The sequence below is a fragment of the Salmo trutta genome, chromosome 12 (assembly GCF_901001165.1).
Source record: "Salmo trutta chromosome 12, fSalTru1.1, whole genome shotgun sequence".
Classification (NCBI taxonomy): Eukaryota; Metazoa; Chordata; class Actinopteri; order Salmoniformes; family Salmonidae; genus Salmo; species Salmo trutta.
The window spans coordinates 75,857,954-75,874,610 of NC_042968.1; the positions used below are offsets into that span (position 1 = coordinate 75,857,954).

Genomic DNA, 16,657 nt, shown 5'->3' on the forward strand with positions numbered 1-16,657 from the left:
AGGTTCTGAGAATGTTTTTCTATGGTTCCCTGAAAGTTTTCCTGTGAAGTTTTATTGACATTCTGAAAATGGAAATTATAGGTTATTTGAAGGTAATTAAATAATGTTTCAATAACACTGCTAGCTTAGTTTGGGTTAACTGTTTTAAACTCCTAGCACAGACAGGACATATGGAAATTAATTTGCTTAGGCATTATTCATGCCGCCGGAGGGGATGGCTGACGTTTTACGGGCTCCTAACCAACCGTGCTATGTTGTTTGTTTTTTCGCATTGTTTGTAACTTATTTTGTACATAATGTTCCTGCTACCGTCTCTTATGACCGAAAAAAGCTTATGGACATCAGAACAGAGATTACTCACCTCGAACTGGCCGAAGATTTTTTTCTTTAATGAATCCAACACGAAGGATATACTGCTTTCTCAAGACCAGGACCAAATCCCCGTCATTCTTTTGAAGAATAGATGGGGGCGGAGGTCGGGGTGCCTTGTTAGAATTCGGAGGCGAGTGTGTAAACCACCACTACCATCAGTACTATTGGCCAATCTGCAATCATATGAAAAAAAACTTGATGATCTACGATTAAGTCTATCTTACCAAAAGGGACATTAAAAACTGTAATATCTTATGTTTCACTGAGTCGTGGCTGAACGACGACATGGATAATATAGAGCTGGCTGGGTTTTCTGTGCGTTGGCAGGGCAGAGCAGCTACGTCTGGTAAGACGATGGGTGGGGGTGTGTGTCTATTTGTCAATAACAGCTGGTGCACGATGTCGAATATTAAAGAAGTCTTGAAGTATTGCCCGCCTGACCACACTATCTACCAAGAGAGTTCTCATCTATATTATTCGGAGCCGTCCATTTACTACCACAAACCGATGCTGGCACTAAGGCCGCACTCAACAAGCTGTATAAGGCCATAAGCAAACAAGGAAATGCTCATCCAGAATCGGCGCTCCTAGTGGCCAGGGACTTTAATGCAAGGAAAGTTAAATCTGTTTACCTAATTTCTACCAGCATGTCACATGAGCAACCAGAGGGAAAAAAACTCTAGACCACCTTTACTCCACACACTGTCACGACTTCCGCCGAAGTCGGCCCCTCTCCTTGTTCGGGCGGCATTCGGCGGTCGACGTCACCGGCTTACTAGTTACCACCGATCTATGTTTCCCTGTTCGTTTGGTTTTGTCTTAATTATACACACCTGTTTCATATTCCCTGATTATGTTAATTATTTAACCCTCTGGCTTTCCTGTTTGTCTTGTCCGTGATGGTTTCCTGTTTTGTAGTTGTTGGAGGTGTTTCTCCCAACTATGTTTTATTACTGTGGGAGAAGTTTGATTATAGTTTTGAGTAAACACGTTTTGTTTGCACTCATTCCTGTGTCCTGCGCCTGACTCCGATACTTCTCCTAAAGAAAGCATTACACACACAGAGACGGATACAAAGCTCTAGCCACCCTCCATTTGGCAAATCTGACTATAATTCTATTCTGCTGATTCCTGATTACAAGAAAAAACTATAGCAGGAAGTACCAGTGACTTGCTCAATACGGAAGTGGGCAGATGACGCGGATGCTACGCTACAGGACTGTTTTGCTAGCACAGACTGGAATATGTTCCAGGATTCATCCAATTGCATTGAGGAGATACCACCTCAGTCACCAGCTTAATCAATAGTGGCATTGACGACGTTGTCCCCACAGTGACCATACATACATATCCCAACCAGAAGCCATGGATTATAGGGAACATCTGCACCGAGCTAAAAGCTAGAGCTGCTGCTTTCAAGGAGCGGGACACTAATCCGGACGCTTATAACAAATCCCGCAATGCCCTCAGATAAACTCTCAAACAGGCAAAGCGTCAATACAGGACTGAGATTGATTCCTACTACCCCAGCTCTGACGCTCGTCGGATGAGGCAGGGCTTGCAAACTATTACGGACAACAAAGGGAAACCCAGCCGTGAGCTGCCCAGTGACGCGAGCCTACCAGAGGAGCTAAATGCCTTTTATGCTTGATTCGAAGCAAGCAACACTGAAGCATGCATGCAAACACCAGCTGTTACGGACGACTGTGTGATCACACTCTCCATAGCCATTGTGAGCAAGACCTTTAAACAGGTCAACATTCACAAAGCCGTGGGGCCAGAAGGATCACCAGGACTTGTACTCAAAGCATGCGCGGACCAACTGGCAAGTGTCTTCACTGACATTTTCAACCTCTCCCTGACCGAGTCTTTAATACCTACCTGTTTCAAGCAGGCCACGATAGTCCCTGTGCCCAAGAAAGCAAAGGTGGCCTGCCTAAATGATTACCACCCCGAAAGGCTGGTCATGGCTCACATCAACACCATCATCCCAGAAACCTTAGACCCACTCCAATTCGCATACCACACCAACAGATCCACAGGTTATGCAATCTCAATCGCACTCCACACTTTCCTTTCCCACCTGAACAAAAGGAACACCTATGTGAGAATGCTGTTCATTGACAACAGCTCAGCATTCAACACCATAGTGGCCACAAAGCGCATCACTAAGCTAAGGACCCTGGGACAAACGCCTCAATCAGCAACTGGATCCTGGACTTCATGACGGGCCACCCCCAGGTAGTAAGGGTAGGCAACAACAGATATGCCATGCTGATCCTCAACACTGGGGCCCCTCAGGTGTGCTTAGTCCCCTCCTGTACTCCCTGTTCACCCACGACTGCGTGGCCAAGCACGATGTAAGGACCAACGCTGGAGTAGAGAAGCAGGTACGGGTAGTCAAACATTTAATCGAAACAGACATGGAACAAGACAGGAACAGCGTCAGCACATGGGTATACAATGACATATGACAATCAATGCTGAAGTGGGGAACAGAGCGAGGGAACAGACAGATATAGGGGAGGTAATGACAGAGGTGAGTGAGTCCAGGTGATTCCAATAATCGCTGATGCGCGTGACGGGGGTAGGCAGGTGTGCGTAATGATGGTGGCAGTAGTGCGTAATTCTGGGGAGCCTGACACCCTCGAGCACCAGGGGGGAAGAGAGGGAGCAGGCGTGACAGTACCCCCCAACACCCCCCCCCCCCCCCCCAGGGGCGCCACCCAATGTCCCACCTGGGCGAGCCTGACGGGCAGCCCGAGGCACAGGCGCTGGACCAGCCGGCTGGGCGTGAAATCCCAACGAACCGGAAGCAGAGTGAGAGCCTGGCGAGCCGGCTGGGCGTAAAAACCTGGCGATCCGGCTGAGGCCTGACGTGGGATGGGCGCCTTCCGATCCAACCGTGACAAGAAACCTCTCGAGCCAGCTAGGGCGTGACAGCCCGACGAGCTGGTTTAGGCCCCCTCGTTTCACAAACAAGGAACAAGACAGGAACAGCGTCAGCACACAGGTAAACAAGGACATATGAAAATCAATGCAGAAGTGGGGAACAGAGCGGGGGAACAGACAGATATAGGAGAGGTAAAGTCCAGGTGAGTCCAATAATCACTGATGCGCGTGACGGGGGAAGGCATATGTGTGTAATGATTGTGGCAGGAGCGCGTAATGCTGGGGTGGCTGGCGCCCTCGAGCTCCAGGGGGGAAGAGCGGGAGCAGGTGTGACACACGACTCCAACACCATCATTAAGTTTGCTGACGACACAACAGTTGTAAGCCTGATCACCAACAACGATGAGACAGCCTATAGGGAGGAGGTCAGAGACCTGGCAGTGTGGTGCCAGGACAACAACCTCTCCCTCAATGTGATCAAGACAAAGGAGTTGATCGTGGATTGTAGGAAAAGGAGGGCCAGACAGGCCCCCATTAACATTTTTGGGGCTGTACTAGAGCTGTTTGAGAGTTTCAAGTTCCTTGGTGTCCACATCACCAACAAACTATTATGGTCCAAACACACCAAGACAGTTGTGAAGAGGGCACAACAACACCTTTTCCCCCTCAGGAGACTGAAAAGATTTGGCATGGGTCCCCAGATCCTCAAAAATTTCTACAGCTGCACCCTCGAGAGCATCCTGACCGGTTGCATCGCCGCCTGGTACGGCAACTACTCGGCATCTGACCATAAGGCGCAACAGAGGGTAGTGCGTATGGCCCAGTACATCACTGGGGCCAAGCTTCCAGCCATCCAGGACCTATATATTAGGCGGTGTCAGAGGAAGACCCAAAAAATTGTCAAAGACTCCAGTCACCCAAGTCATAGACTGTTCTCTCTGCTACCACACAGCAAGTGGTACCGGAGTGCCAAGTCTAGGACCAAAATGCTCCTTAACAGCTTCTACCCCCCAAGCCATAAGACTGCTGAACAATTAATCAAGTGGCCACCCAGCCAGAATCAATGGGAAACCAAAAATGTATGTTCCCACAACTTCCAAGGAACCAAATGCGCTAGCTGGGTAGGCTTCATTTATTTCCCTGGGACACTTTGGTCGTGCTGTCCAGGTTCCTGACCTACAGCCAGCAGCAGCTATGGTCACAGCACACACACACACTCAAATACTGTCGCCCCTGAAACACTCTTCAACACCCCCGATGGTCCTCCAGTCCAGAGCATCCCCCCCCTCTTCGCCACCACCCTTCCCTTCCTCCATCCCTCCTCGCCACCACCCTTCCCTTCTTCCATCACTCCCCGCCACCACCCTTCCCCTCCTCGACCTCCTTGCTGTCTGTCATATGACTACAGTTATGTGTGAGGAATGGAACACAAAGATGCTCTGTTAGTCCCTCTGCTCTGCCCCCAGTAAGGAGTGCTGGGAGGAGGGCCCATTGTCCTCAGGCATACACACAGGGCCTGGTTCTGAGCGCCAACACAGATTAGAGAGAAAGAGAGGAAGGGACTAGAGAAAGAAATTAATTTATGTAGATTTACATAAGACTCAATGATAATCGAATCCTTATTTACTGTAATGTTACTATGAACGGAAAAAACCCCACCCCAATTCGTTTCAGTCCAACTAATAGTCATAAATCCTCTCTCTCTGATTTTATTGTATCCTCCACACGGCTGCCGGGGAGATGATACTTTGGCCCAGTATACCTGGAGTGGATTAGAAACCCAAAACAAAGACAAACACTGAGCCAATTTACAGTGGCTTTGGAAAGTATTCACCCCCTTGGCATTTTTCCTATATTGTTGCCTTACAACCTTGAATCAAAATAGATTTTTTGGGGGGGTTTGTATCATTTGATTTACACAACATGCCTACCACTTTGAAGATGCAAAATATATTTTCTCTTGTGAAACAAATAAGAAATAAGACAAAAAACAGAAAACTTGAGCGTGCATAACTATTCACCCCCCAAAGTCAATACTTTGTAGAGCCACCTTTTACAGCAATTACAGCTGCAAGTCTCTTGGGGTATGTCTCTATAAGCTTGGCACATCTAGCCACTGGGATTTTTGCCCATTCTTCAAGGAAAAACTGCTCCAGCTCCTTCAAGTTGGATGGGTTCCGCTGGTGTACAGCAATCTTAAGTCATACCACAGATTCTCAATTGGATTGAGGTCTGGGCTTTGACTAGGCTATTCTAAGACATTTACATGTTTCCCCTTAAACCACTCAAGCGTTGCTTTAGCAGTATGCTTAGGGTCATTGGCCTGTTGGAAGGTGAACCTCCGTCCCAGTCTCAAATCTCTGGAAGACTGAAACAGGTTTCCCTCAACAATTTCCCTGTATTTAGCGCTATCCATCATTCCTTCAATTCTGACCCGTTTCCCAGTCCCTGCTGATCAAAAACATCCCCTCAGCATGATGCTGCCACCACCCTGCTTCACTGTGGGGATGGATGGTGTTCTCGGGGTGATGAGAGGTGTTGGGTTTGCGCCAGACATTTTCCTTGATGGCCAAAAAGCTTAATTTTAGTCTCATCTGACCAGAGTACCTTCTTCCATATGTTTGGGGAGTCTTCCACATGCCCATACTCTTCCATAAAGCCCAGCTCTGTGGAGTGTACGATTGGTGCGATTATTCGCAAATGGAAGAAACACAAAAGAACTGTAAAGTGGTCCTATGGACAGATACTCAATCTCCGCTGTGGAGCTTTGCAGCTCCTTCAGGGTTATCTTTGGTCTCTTTGTTGACTCTCTGATTAATGCCCTCCATGCCTGGTCCGTGAGTTTTGGTGGGCGGCCCTCTCTTGGCAGGTTTGTTGTGGTGCCATATTCTTTCAATTTTTTTTATAATGGATTTAATGGTGCTCCGTGGGAGGTTCAAAGTTTCTGATATTTTTTTAGAACCCAACCCTGATCTGTACTTCTCCACAACGTTGTCCCTGACCTGTTTGTAGAGCTCCTTGGTCTTCATGGTGCCACTTGCTTGGTGGTGCCCCTTGCTTAGCGGTGTTGCAGACTCTGGGGCCTTTCAGAACAGGTGTATATCTACTGAGATCATCTGACAGATCATGTGACACTTAGATTGCACACAGGTGGACTTTAACGAATTGTGACTTATGAAAGTAATTGGTTGCACCAGATCTTATTTAGGGGCTTCATAGCAAAGGGGGTGAATCCATATGCACCCACCACTTTACTCTTTTTTTTCTTTTTTTTTTTTAATGGAAAATAAAGAAATACACATTTTTGCATTTAAAGAAAAGAAAAATCATTTCACTTCAGCAATTTGGCCTATTTTGTGTATGTCCATTACATTAAATCCAAATAAAAATCAATTCAAGTTACAGGTTGTAATGCAACTAAATAGGAAAAATGCAAAGGGGGATGAATACTTTTGCAAAGCACTGTAACTGGAGCAACACCTATCCTGAGTCTGGGGAGAAAAGCAGAGAAACTGGTTGGTTCAGGTGCCAGCAGAGATAGAACCAGTTAGCACAATGGGTCACAAGACATGGCACAGTATTTGACCTAACAGAATAACAAAGAGAAAGGTGTATCCTGCTAAAAACAGTTAACAGTAAGCGTTATGTATGTGTTTACTGCATTCCAGAGTGGGTTATCAGAGTTATTCAATTGCTGAACGAATTAGCAGAACAACTTCATAGAAGCCAGTTTGATGGCTATTCCCACAGCCTGCAGGCCTAGAGTAATATAATATAACATGAATGTGTCCACATAAATCATTGTACTTAAGTGCAAGAGGAGAGGGGCATATTGTATAATTTCCCCTGTACTATATAACATAATCGATTTAAGTGGTAAAGTCAGCCAGTTCTACTCCCTACAAGGGCATGGCACTTTAAAGCTAGAGCTGTCCCTAGGACAGTCCCAAGCCATTATGTCACACAATGGAGTAGCTGAGGCAATGTTAGAGATTGGTTAGCAGGGGTGAAACTGAACTTAACTGTTGTTTTTCCTGTTTGATATGTTATTTGGGGAACTTTACTGGCAGGTTATTAAAAGCCCCATTCAAAATTGCAGAAACATGCTGTGCTACACTAGTACTGCTGTGCCAGTATTTCAAGTACGTAATATACAGTGAGGGAAAAAAGTATTTGATCCCCTGCTGATTTTGTACGTTTGCCCATTGACAAAGAAATGATCAGTCTATAATTTTAATGGTAGGTTAATTTGAACAGTGAGAGACAGAATAACAACAGAAAAATCCAGAAAAACGCATGTCAAAAATGTTATAAATTGATTTGCATTTTAATGAGGGAAATGAGTATTTGACCCCCTCTCAATCAGAAAGATTTCTGGCTCCCAGGTGTCTTTTATACAGGTAACAAGCTGAGATTAGGAGCACACTCTTAAAGGGAGTGCTCCTAATCTCAGTTTGTTACCTGTATAAAAGACACCTGTCCACAGAAGCAATCAATCAATCAGATTCCAAACTCTCCACCATGGCCAAGACCAAAGAGCTCTCCAAGGATGTCAGGGACAAGATTGTAGACCTACACAAGGCTGGAATGGGCTACAAGACCATCGCCAAGCAGCTTGGTGAGAAGGTGACAACAGTTGGTGCGATTATTCGCAAATAGAAGAAACACAAAAGAACTGTCAATGTCCCTCGGCCTGGGGCTCCATGCAAGATCTCACCTCGTGGAGTTGCAATGATCATGAGAACGGTGAGTAATCAGCCCAGAACTACACGGGAGGATCTTGTCAATTATCTCAAGGCAGCTGGGACCATAGTCACCAAGAAAACAATTGGTAACACACTACGCCGTGAAGGACTGAAATCCTGCAGCGCCCGCAAGGTCCCCCTGCTCAAGAAAGCACATATCCATGCCCGTCTGAAGTTTGCCAATGAACATCTGAATGATTCAGAGGACAACTGGGTGAAAGTGTTGTGGTCAGATGAGACCAAAATGGAGCTCTTTGGCATCAACTCAACTCGCTGTGTTTGGAAGAGGAGGAATGCTGCCTATGACCCCAAGAACACCATTCCCACCGTCAAACATGGAGGTGGAAACATTATGCTTTGGGGGTGTTTTTCTACTAAGGGGACAGGACAGCTTCACCGCATCAAAGGGACGATGGACGGGGCCATGTACCGTCAAATCTTGGGGGAGAACCTCCTTCCCTCAGCCAGGGCATTGAAAATGGGTCGTGGATGGGTATTCCAGCATGACAATGACCCATAACACACGGCCAAGGCAACAAAGGAGTGGCTCAAGCCAGTCTCCAGATCTTAATCCCATAGAAAATCTGTGGAGGGAGCTGAAGGTTCGAGTTGCCAAACGTCAGCCTCGAAACCTTAATGACTTGGAGAAGATCTGCAAAGAGGAGCGGGACAAAATCCCTCCTGAGATGTGTGTAAACCTGGTGGAAAACTACAAGAAACGTCTGACCTCTGATTGCCAACAAGGGTTTTGCCACCAAGTACTAAGTCATGTTTTGCAGAGGGGTCAAATACTTATTCCCTCATTAAAATGCAAATCAATTTATAACATTTTTGACATGCGTTTTTCTGGATTTTTTTGTTGTTATTCTGTCTCTCACTGTTCAAATAAACCTACCATAAAAATTATAGACCGATCATTTCTTTGTCAGTGGGAAAACGTACAAAATCAGCAGGGGATCAAATACTTTTTCCCCCTCACTGTAGACCCATATGGCAATTATGTTACATTGTGTCATGTATGGCACCACATGGGCAATGGCATGGCATGATGTGAGTGTGTGAGTTTAACCAATTTGTGTGTCAGCAAAACCTTAGAGCGCTCAATGGAGACGTGTGATTGACTTTGGTATGACAAGCTGATCCCTGTCATCCATCATTACAGCCAAAGTTACCAGTGACCACTGACCAGAGTATGCGAGTGGAGCAAGGAGCAGCGCGTGCCCAATTGGACTGGAGCGCAGGGCGAGATTCTGGAGCGTCGGCCTTCCAGCCCACTCCAATTTCACTCCAATAGCGCTCACTTCACGAGCTCAGGGCATGCCCGGCCCAGCATGTATTTGTGTGCTGCTACAGCCCCTTGCTTTAGCTACTGTAATGGAGTTTGCTAAATATTTTCATAAAGAAACACAAAATCAAAATCAAGGTGACAAAATCAAGATGCGGAGGACCAGGAGATGGAGTGTGGTGATGTAGTGTGCACAACTAAAGAATCATTGCGGAATCTGAAAAGACACATATCCCGAAAGCATGATGGTGTACTTACTACTGCACATGCTAAAATAAAGGAACGAGGTGGGTGTCACAGGGGTCGTGGAATGGAGACCAAGACGCAGCGTGGATAGTGCTCATTCTTTATTCTTTAATGAAGACACTTTCACAAAAAAAACAAGAAAACAACAGTCCCGTCAGGTTCTTAGACTAAAACGGAAAACAACTACCCACCACCCCAAAGGAAAAACAGGCTACCTAAGTATGGCTTCCAATCAGAGACAACGAAAGACACCTGCCTCTGATTGGAAACCATACCCGGCCGAACATGAAAACCAACACATAGAAAATGACAACTAGAACAAACCCACATAGAAACAGAAAACCCAAAATACATACAAAACAAACCCCCTGCCACGCCCTGACCATACTACTATGGCAAATGACCTCTTTCACTGGTCAGGACGTGACAGTGGGCAGCTAATTACGTGTCATTGTAGCAAAGTATTTATTAACAAAAAATCTGATCTCTGAAAAGTTTCCTTAAATTGTTGTTATATTATCTATACAGGTCATAATTTTTTTTTTTTTATCTATACAGGTCATAATTGATTTTGGCCCATAGTCCTGGCATATTCCAACTTGCAAGGAGCTTTCTGTTTTGATTGGGTTATTTTGCCTAAAAGCCTTTAGGCCTACCTATAGTAGAAAAAAATTCTGCATCCCTGCCCAACCTGGCAAAAGTGGCCAAAAGGGTGTTTAGCATCCACAGTGGCTCTGCAAATTCTGAGAGGATATTCTCTGCTGCTGGCCGTCTCTCCTGGGACCACCACATGAGCGTGAAGCCACAGATTCTGGCCAAACTGGTGTTTCTAAAAATGTATTCAAAGGCACTGTAGAGTGAGCCTAATAAGGCATCGTTTAATTTATATATAATTCGAAGTAAATCACAGCCTATATGCGCAATGTATAGACTATAATGATTTAATACAACGAAATGTTGCTTAAATGCTGAGTGCTTAATGTTCCTGACTACCAGCCTAGTGTGTCGCACTCGCAAATGCTTTACAATGTATTTCTTTGTGGGCTATAGCCTTGAAATAATTTAAATAATATAGCCTAAATAATTCATTTTTGCTCCTTCTTAGGCTCCCTGTCTGTCTCCTGACCTATTTAGAGTGTTTATATGCTGTTTAATATGACATGTAACCTATCTGAAATGATGAGCGCTTCTTACAGTCACCTTTTCATGTTTATTATAATACTTTTCATTTAAATCATATGGTTTCAATACTTCAAAACCAAATGGTAGGTTCAGGTAGTCACAACAATTGATAGGTGTTGGTTAAATTGTGATTTTAATGAATAGAGCTAATTTGGAGCAGCAGTTTTTTTCTTCTTCCTGTGAGTGAGGAGTGGTTTTTAGCAGAGCAAATGGAAAGACCGTGGAGCGTCAGCCAGAGCGCTCCATGAGCGGCATTTTCGACCGCTCAACTCCGTTCACACACTCTGCCCCTGACTGCTTTGGTTAAGCCACATTCCCTCTCCTCTCAGTCCAACTTCAGGCTTCAAACACACTCTCATTGCATGGGTGATCAAGCCACATCATAATAGAGTGTCATCTAGGCTGCAAATAAAAGTGGGGAAATGTTCTAAGTTAATATTTTTAAGATCCCTGACCTGTGGTTCAGTAGTTATTTCCTGAGCTACTTATTATTATGTAATAGAAAATACAGACACAGAATGATGGATCTTAGGCTACTGGATGTTTTTGTTTGAGGATATATTTAAGCAATAAGGCCCGAGGGGGTGTGGTATATGGCCAATATACCACAGCAAAGGGCTGGTCTTTATGGATACAGCCTTTAGCCGTGGTATATTGACCATATACCACAAACCCCCTTATAGCCTTATTGCTATTATAAACTGGTTACCAACGTAATTAGAGCAGTAAAAATAAATGTTCTATCATACCCATGGTATACGGTCTGATATACCAAGGCTGTCAGCCAATCAGCATACAGGGCTTTAACCACCCAGTTTAAAAATTGTATTATACCATGGTCTCACCCCATACAAGCACGTCGTGGAACACACCTTCCTCGTTGTTCATTATTTTCCAAAGAACGCATAGCTCCTCGTTGATTATCCCTTACTTGTAGGAGTGATGAGGCATATGTTGAAAGACTACTGGTTCTGTCTTTGGTGGACGTCTCCCATAGCACAGAAGGAGCTATTACCGACATGTCAGCTACTTGAGAAAGTGCCAAACATCACTATGGGTCAAGTTTCTTCTCTCTAGGGTTACCAGTATAAATCGTTGCCATACCCCAATAACGTAAAGCACACCAAGATGTGAAATGTCTGACCTACACTACATGACCAAAATTATGTGGACACCTGCTCATCAAAAATCTCATTCCAAAATCATGGGCATTAATATGCAGTTGGTCCCCCCTGTGCTGCTATAACAGCCTCCACTCTTCTGCGAAGGCTTTCCACTAGATGTTAGAACATTGCTACAGGGACTTGATTCCATTCAGCTACAAGATAATTAGCGAGGTCGGGCACTGATGTTGGGCGATTAGTCCTGGCTTGCAGTCGGCGTTCCAATTCAGCCCAAAGGTGTTCGATGGGGTTGAGGTCAGTGCTCCATGCAGGCCAAACCATTTCTGTATGGACCTCGCTTTGTGCATGGTCATGCTGAAACAGCAAAGGGCCTTCCCCAAACTTTTGCCACAAAGTTGGAAGAACATAATCGTCTAGAATGTCATTGTATGCTGTAGCGTTAAGATTTCCTTTCACTGGAACTAAGGGGCCTAGCCTGAACCATGAAAAACAGCCCCAGACCATTATTTATCCCCCACGAAACTCTACAGTTGGCACTATGCATTCGGGCTGTTAGCGTTCTCCTGGTATCTGCCAAACCCAGATTCGTCTACTGGACTGCCAGATGGTGAAGCGTGATTCATCACTCCAGAGAAAGCGTTTCCACTGCTCCAGAGTCCAATGGCGGCGAGCTTTACACCACTCCAACCAACGCTTGGCATCGCACATGTTGATCTTAGACTTGTGTGCAGCTGATCAGCCATGGAAACCCATTTCATGAAGCTCCCAACGAACAGTTCTTGTGCTGATGTTGCTTCCAGAGGCAGTTTGGAACTCGGTAGTGAGTGTTGCATAATTTCTACGTACTACGTGCTTCAGCAGTCCCTTTCTGTGAGCTTGTGTGGCATACTACTTCGCGGCTGAGCCGTTGTTGCTTCTAGACGTATCCACTTCACAATAACAGCTTACAGTTGACCGGGGTAGCTCTAGCAGGGCAGAAATTTGATGAACTGGCGTCACCATCCTATGACGGTGACGCATTGAAAGTCACTGAGCTCTTCAGTAAGGCCATTCTACTGCAAATGTTTGTCTATGGAGATTGCATGGCTGTGTGCTCAATTTTATACACCTGTCAGCAACGGGTGTGGCTGAAATAGCCAAATCCACTCATTTGAAAGGGTGTCCACATACTTTTGTATATATAGTATATTTAGGCTTGGTTGTTGTTACGTTTGCTTGGTACACGTCACATTTTTACTCTACATGGTCCTTCTATGTGTTCTAGCACCTTCTATGTGTAAACCTAACCTTACGACACCTTACACCTTGAAGGTGAAATTGTTATAGATTTTAATTCATCACATTTATTATAATATCACATCAAAAATATGATAGGTATTTAGATTGAACAATGATTTTATTTGATTTATTGGGATCCCCATTACCAATGATGAATGATTACAAGAGTGACACTAGACAGGCTTTGCCTGTCTATCCGTTGTATGTAGAAGTTACACTGTAGTTACATAGACAGGAAAATTAGATATAAAATAACATTGCCATACAACTTGTAAAAAGGTGAGAAAAACACTGATCTGTTAGTAGTCTGTGTATGTAATCTTACATTTAAATAGTGACAAGCTAATTCATTTGTGAAAGCAGATCCTGTATTCCTCCAATGTTTGCTCAATAGGCACTTCATGACATGAATACAGTATAATCACATTAAAGCCAGCCTGTATCATCAAGTGCTATAATAAATGCTAGTCTTGATTTCAGTTTGCCGTCGTCAGTGCATTTATATTCTCTACCCGTTTACATTAATATTGCAAAGAAATTCATGCAATGTGGTCTGCTTTTGTAGGTTGCGAGGAGCAGAGGAGAGGTTGTTATTCATCTCACATCCTCTGGTTCATTTCACTATCTGTGTTCCTCCAGAGGTTCCCAAGGCATTGTGGGATTTTATTGCACAATTTTTGCCTCCATTTTTAGATGTCCGAGGGCCTGGATGTTGGCTGTTTCACTTCATTCTTTGGGCCTATCGCACACAGCCAGTTCTCAAGTCAACATCGTCCATCATCTCCAGCTGACACTCGGCTAAACAGCCCCGTCCCCTCAATGTTTATCATTCCATTCTCTCCATCTCTCCTCTCTCGTCCTGTTTTCCAATCTTTGCTCTCTTTCTTCATTTTGCTCTCTCTCCGCTGCATCAACCTCTGCCCCTCTGCCCAATCTGCCTCCCCACTGTTAAACCCCCTAGCCCCTCAACCCCTCCCTGCGCAGGTTCTCTTTCACACACACACACACACACACACACACACACACACACACACACACACACACACACACACACACACACACACACACACACACACACACACACACCCCTGCGTTGCCGAATAACCCCCACTCCACGAGTCATGGCAATGCTCCATTAGCGATATGAGGGATTGTAAAGAAACAAAATGTCACAAATGACCCTCAGTGCTGTGGCCACTGGAGAGCAGGAAACACACACACTCTGTCACTTTCTCAGAATCACACTCGCACACACCCATCCTGGGTTAACACGGTTTTCGATCGATGTGCTGATGTTATTGTTGATGTGGGATGGCAGGCAGAGCGCTGCAAGGGCAGATGCTAAAATGCCAGTGTGAAGCCACTGCTCATCTGTCCAGCCCAGTGCCTGCCTGCAGAGCAACACTCCATGGGGTGTGTGCACCTCCCACCGCACAGTCACATTCATTGTCTCGCTAAGCCAGTCATCAGCAGATCCTACGTGACAGTACTTTTATTGGCTCTCTTACCTCTCTCCCTCTTACCTCTCTCAACTCTCTTATCTCTCTGCCTCTCCCACCTCTCTCCCAAACCTCTTACCTCTCTCCCACCTCTCTCCCTCTCTTACCTCTCTCTTACCTCTCTCCCTCTTACCTCTCACCACTCTCCCAACTCTCTTATCTCTCTGCCTCTCCCACCCCTCTTACCTCTCTCCCACCTCTCTCCCTCTCTTACCTCTCTCTTACTTCTCTCCCTCTCTTACCTCTCTCTTACTTCTCTCCCACCTTTCTCCCACCTCTCTTATCTCTCTCCCTCTCTCCCACCTCTCTTACTTCTCTCTCTCTCTTACTTCTCCCTCTCTTACCTCTCTCTTACTTCTCTCTCTCTCTTACCTCTCTCCCTCTCTCACCTCTCTGACTTCTCTCCCTCTCTTACCTCTCTCCCACCTCTCTTACCTCTCTCCCAACTCTCTTACCTCTCTTACTTCTCTCTCTCTCTGACTTCTCTCCCTCTCTTACCTCTCTCCCACCTCTCTTACCTCTCTCCCACCTCTCTTACCTCTCTCCCTCTCTTACCTCTCTCCCTCTCTTACCTCTCTCCCTCTCTTACCTCTCTCCCTCTCTTACTTCTCTCCCACCTCTCTTAATTCTCTCCCTCTCTTACCTCTCCCACCTCTCTTACCTCTCTCCCTCTCTTACCTCTCTCCCTCTCTTACCTCTCTCCCTCTCTTACCTCTCTCCCTCTCTTACCTCTCTCCCTCTCTTACCTCTCTCCCTCTCTTACCTCTCTCCCTCTCTTACCTCTCTCCCTCTCTTACCTCTCTCCCCTCTCTTACCTCTCTCCCCTCTCTTACCTCTCTCCCTCTCTTACCTCTCTCCCTCTCTTACCTCTCTCCCTCTCTCACCCTCTCACCTCTCTCCCTCTCTCACCTCTCTCCCTCTCTTACCTCTCTCCCTCTCTCCTTCTCGTTCGCTCATGATCAATGGGATGGACAGAGCATGCACACATCCCGATTTACCATTCCCCAACATAACCATATACTGTATCTATGAAGGCTGTATCAAGGAGGATATGTACACAGACACTGGCTCTCCTAGTCCACCTACACAGAGAGGAGGGAACTGGAGAAACAGCCTAGCCTTGGTGCCATCTCAGAACATCACCTTCATGAAAGATCCTGTTCCTCCACTTGAATCCAATTACACAGCAACTCCTCACCCCAGCCAAACAAAGAGGGCCAACTTAGTGGTGATGACAAAACGAAAGAGTGTGAGAAAATAAAGCAAGCAGGCTTACCGTTTCACCGTCCAGGGTCCGTTCACCAGGGATACTGCAGACAAACACTCGCATGGGAGAGATAAGCAGTGTGCAATCCACCCTTAGTCCAACATTCTCCTATAACACACTCTCTCTTCCACGCATAGTCTCTCTCTTTCTATCCCCCTCTTTCTCGTCTCTCTTATTATTGTCTGTTCTATTTCCTCTCTTGTTTGCTCCAAGGCAGTTGAGACACTGCAGCGATGGGGGAGGAGGGCGTGTGTGCGTGTTTGAGTGTCAGAGAGAGGAGGGAGAGGGAAATGAAGGGAGGAGTCAGCAGAGATAAAGAGAAGGGAGGAGTCAGCAGAGATAAAGAGAAGGGAGGAGTCAGCAGAGATAAAGAGAAGGGGGAAACGGACAGGATTAAATCATGAGAGAAACAGAGGGGAAAAATGGCACCAAGCTAAACAGAACACAGAGTGGTGACAAAAACAGAATACAATAGAATCTGTTTGTTGCATTGCCATATGAAGGGAAAATGTAAAACATGGAAATAAAAACGGACAGAGCAGCAATAGAAAGGCCTGGTTATGTGTGTTATTCAATGTATAACAACCCTGCATATTCTCTTTCTCTGGTCTATGACAAGTCAACAGTAGCCTTGGCTGAGGTTTCATTCATGGCTAGAATAGCATGCATGATAGAGAGAGCGAGAGTGTGGAGGGGAGATGAAGGGAATGGAGAGGAGGGATGACGCTAGGGGACTGGGAGGGGGATTGGATAATGGTGTAATGTGC

At 45.6% G+C, this 16,657-nt stretch overlaps 1 protein-coding gene across 2 annotated transcripts in view; it reads right to left on the reverse strand.

The window, feature by feature from the left end:
* LOC115204169 (guanine nucleotide-binding protein G(z) subunit alpha) overlaps window positions 1–16,163 on the reverse strand; it is a 53,252-nt gene extending 37,089 nt beyond the window's left edge. For both annotated transcript variants that reach the window (XM_029769540.1, XM_029769538.1), the window contains exon 1: window positions 15,900–16,163. The gene's annotated coding sequence lies outside the window, so the exon portion shown is untranslated. The remainder of the gene's footprint in view (window positions 1–15,899) is intronic.
* Window positions 16,164–16,657: the final 494 nt, after the last annotated feature.